The sequence below is a fragment of the Neovison vison genome, chromosome 3, assembly GCF_020171115.1.
Source record: "Neovison vison isolate M4711 chromosome 3, ASM_NN_V1, whole genome shotgun sequence".
Taxonomy (NCBI): domain Eukaryota; kingdom Metazoa; phylum Chordata; class Mammalia; order Carnivora; family Mustelidae; genus Neogale; species Neogale vison.
In genome coordinates this window covers 182,624,269-182,629,029 of record NC_058093.1, presented here as the reverse complement: position 1 = coordinate 182,629,029, position 4,761 = coordinate 182,624,269, and positions in this window count along the sequence as shown.

The following is a 4,761-nucleotide window of genomic DNA, read 5'->3' as shown; positions in this document are numbered from 1 at the left end:
AGGGGCGTTGCCAGGGTTACCAACTCTGTCTTTTTTCCAGAACATATTTATCGGGGACTGCCCTCTGTTGACCACCATGTGGGTACTGTGGAGACCAGCAAGGAAAAAGATTAAATATAAGGTTAAGGCCAAGATCAGGTGTCCATCCTCTTCACTAAGGCAGGCTTTGGGGTTTGAAGGGCTCTGGGCCAATATTTTATATGAAGTCCCTAACTGTACAACTTGACTTAAATACGTATTACAATTTTGTAATGAATTTTCATGGATCAATGAGAGGTATATTGATTTATATCGGCAAAGATTGAGAATAATGGAGAGAGAGACCTATTTATTTGCTGGTTTATTGTCCATTAGTGCACTAGCTTTGAGGATTCCAGGCACCATCTCTCCTGTTATTTATTGTCAAGTCACCATTCCTGGTTAATGTCATAGCTCCTATTTTGAGAAAAAGTAGCCATGTGGAGTTGGCGCAGAGTGGTGGGCACAGGGCAAGGTTTAGGGGGTTGAGCACGTTTTGTTCAGTCCAGGCCAACCTAGAAAAGTGTCCTTTGAGGCACAGGAGGCTAGGCAGCTGACACCAAGCAAGGGTCCCTGGGGCTGTGTGGAGTGTTGTGTTGGCCAAACTCGGGTCACCTCTTGGGGACATGCTATTAGTGGAACTGTGTCGCCTAGCAACTTTCTAAGCACGCAACAGTAGGGAAGCAAAGTCCACCTTTTTTTTTTTTTTAAAGATTTTATTTATTTATTTGAGAAAGAAAGAAAATGAGAGAGAGAGAGAGAGCATGAGAGGGGAGAGGTCAGAGGGAGAAACAGACTTCCCATGGAGCAGGGAGCCGGATGTGAGTTCAATCCTGGGACTCCAGGATCATGACCTGAGCCAAAGGCAATTGCTTAACCTACTAAGTGACCCAGGCGCCCAAAATCCACTTCTTTAACCAAGACGCCGAGGAAGAGCTGTATTTGCCATCATAACCTAGTACCCACACATTTAACTGAAATGATACTTCCCAGGACAAGCCATATTCATACTCCATAAAACATTCTTCCATGCTATCTTATCCTACCCTAGCCTTCAAAAAGCTGGCCTGGTAATAGCATGAAGAATTCTTCCAAGTTTAATCTATTGCTATACTTCTGTCTTATTGCCCCAAACCTGATGCCCCCTGTGCCTGGCTTCTTTAGTAGGATCCTCCCTTGCTCTTGATTTTGGTTTCTACAAGAGGTGTTTTCTCTTGCCGGTTCCCTTGTCTCTAAGCATCAGAGCCCAGGGGCAAGTTCTACCTGAACTGCCACACCCAGTCTTGGCATCCAGACCCCACCCACCCCAACTCAGGTGCCGCGCCCCAGGTTCTGCTGTGTGGGAGGAAGGCTCAGACAGTGAAGGACGTAACTTATAGGCTGAACAAATGGAGAGTCTACCCCACGTTTCCTGAATCAGGGCAAGCCAGCTTTGTGACCCTGAGCATGATGGCTCATTGTCTGGGACCCTGGAAGAGCCCAGTAGCCAAAAATAAAGGCACAAAGACACCTCGGAAAGACCAGGTAAACCGAGCATACCGTCTGGGCAAAAGTCATTCCATTCATTGAAGTGGGATTTTCATGCTGCCTGTCTGTCCTGGTTGACTCTTCCTTGGGGAGTTTTTCAACTGCTAGCTGCTTGCACTTTTAAATTTACTCTTTTTGCAAAGTTGTCCCAGATGTAGGGGTAGTTTCTATATCCTTGGGGCATACTTACTGATAAATCAAGGGTAACCTCTGTCCCTCTGAGGGCCTGGGTCCTCTTTCTCAAACCAGCAACGAAGAGTGTATATGTCAAGGCTGGTATTTCTTCTTCTCTCCCTTAAAACCATTCTTGGAATGTCTAAAAAATTTCCTTTTGAGTTATAGGGCCTACCTCATATGAAGAACTAATGAATATAGGTGCCTGGGTGGCTCAGTCGGTTAAGCATCTGCCTCAGCTCAGGTCACGATTCCGGGGTCCTGGGATTGAGCCCCACATCATTCTCCCTGCTCATTTCTCCCTCTCCGTCTGCCTGACACTCCCCCTGCTTGTGCACACTCTCTTTCTCTGTCAAATAAATAAATAAAATCTATTTGATTTTAAAAGAACTAATGAGTGTATTAATTCTAATGTGTATCTAGCCATTTAACTTTGAGCTTGGAATCTTTTGGAATTATCTCATGAAATGCCTTTCCTCTACATAGGAAATCTTAGATCAGCAGGGCATTTCTCTTTGAGAAACATGAGAGAAAATCAATTATTTTGCAATAGCATTAGCCCTCTGGTAGGCAATACTCTGTAAGTACATACGTATGTTGCTAGGCTGAGGGTCTTCCTTTTGGGAGTGTCATTAACTCGGGGCAGGGAGTCTACTGGGTCAGCAGATAGACTGATCACACTGGAGCGGAAAGTCCATCTTAAGGTGATGTGGGGTCAGCAACTTGTTTATGACCCGCTACCTGCTGAACACTGTTTAAATATCGAAGGTTACAAAAGACAATGCTTTAACAAATGGAATTTCTTCCCAGGTGATCAGAAATTCACACTGGTGACTTGAAGCCCTTGTTCAAATAGGAACCATAAATCAGATGCTGAGCTGTATCCCAGTTCTGACTAGCTATTGGGCCCTGAACAATTCACAACCTTCTGGGCTGTGCTTTCTTCTATGCAAAAAAAAAAAGAAAAGAAAAGAAAAGAAAAAGGTGGGGGTATAGGGTGTTAGGCTCAGAATCAGTGTTTTCAAACTTTAGGTTATAAACTTAAAGGTTAGGAAATCAATTTAGTGAGTTAGGATGGCCTTTTGAAGAGTGGGATAGGATGGGATGTGATGAGATGGAATAGAATCAAATAAAATTAAATCAAAACGAATTAAATTGACTAGACTAGATGTATAGGGACCATTATATGTAGTTAGGGCACAGTCTGTTCCATGAATTGCTCATTTCAACAATGTTTGTGTCTGAGTACCAGATTCCCGATATAAAATGTGATTCATACTGTGGGTCTTGGGTAAGAAAAAAGGGATTAAAAAGCCTCTGAGCTAAACGGACAATCCCAAGTTTTTTTGGCATTCTGGTTCTATGTTCAATGATAAGTTAAGACCTAAAAATTACTTTCCTTTAGTTATCAATATATATATGACCAAGGTACCTTTTGGATCTCCAAAGATGAGTGACATAGGGAATGGAATATATTTTTGTCACAGAAGCATGTTTTGTTTTTAAATGTTAGAAGAACTGGGTATCCAGCAGGAGACCCAAAGGGATACAACAGTGGTGTTAAGCAAACATTGAAGGCAAGAACATTGTTCTTACGATTGTGTTCCTGGAACATATTTTTCCCTTGCTGGGTTCAAATGGTCATTTATATTTTGCAACTAAGTTTATTCCCATGTGTGACCAGAAGAGCATCACATTCCTACAAGTTTGTGAATAAATAAGTATGCCCATGTTGAGAATCTTATGGGCACTGAAATTTGGGGGGTGGGTAGGATTCTCACAGCATTCTGTACATTCATTCCTTCTTTAAAAAGGAAGGATTGACTATATCAGTAACCCCCAGGACTGTTCTAGATTCTAAGGACACAAGCGGCCTGTCCTCATGGCGCTTGCATTCCAGTGGGAGAGAGAGACAATAAGAAAGAAAACAGCAACAGTAAGTACAAAGCAAAGAATGAAACAGGCTTTTAGGGACTGAGTGGCTGGTCCAATGTTAGTGCAGACAATCCAGAAGGGCCTCTTTGATGGCTTAACGTATCAGCTGAGGTGTGAAAAGCAAGGAGGGGTCCCTGGGTGGCACAATTGGTTAAGTGTCTGACTCTTGGCTTCAGCTCAGGTCGTGATCTCAGGGTCATAATCTCAGGGTCTAGCTCCATGCTCAGAATGGAGTCTGCAGGAGGATGCCCTCTCTTTCTCCCCCTGCCCTTCCCCCTACTTGCTCATTCTCTTGTTCTCTTGCTCTCAAATAAATAAATAAATCTAAAAAAAAAAAAAAAAAAAAGGAAAGGAAAGCAAGAAGAACAATTACTCAAAGATCCGCCAAGACGAACAATATTTGTGGTTTGTGGCGCCACATCCCTTGCTCTGTTAGTGTTGATTAAATACATTTAAAATTTAAAAAAATCAGGGAGAAGAACACTGCAGGCTGAGGGAAGGGCAAGTTAGAGCTCTAAGGTGAGAATACGCTTAGCAAGTTCAAATATGAAGAAAGCAGGTCTGTGTGCTGGGGCAGAGGAGGAATCCGGAGCCCCAGGGCTGGGCAGGTGTGGCAGGGTCACAACCTGCAGGACTCTGCATCAGAGCAGAGAGTCTGGACTGTGTTCTGAAAAGAGCATGAAGCCTTTGCAAGCTTAAGCGAAAAAGAGTGTGAGAAAACAAATGTCAAGAAAATGAGTCTGGCCACTGAATAGAGAAGGGATTGTGGAGAAGCCACAGTGGGAAGGGACACCAGCCCAAGCAGCAGAGAAAGAAGTCTGGGCACCTTCTGGGGGGTACCTGTCCCCCATTCCATGCTGTCAGTAGCCAAAGCTTTCTTTCTTGGCCAGGTAGCAGAAGTTACACTTGCCTTCAATGGGCATCATTGGGATTCTTCTCTGTAGCCTCCACAATGTTTTATTTTGAAAGGGAAAGCCAAAGCCCATTGCCTAAGGATAATTCAAACTACCTGGTACTTGAAGAACAATACCTCTTCGGGGAAAATGGGAGAATGCCCAGTTCACCAGGTGCTTAGCAAGGGGAAAGGTGATATTCCCATAGCAGCAG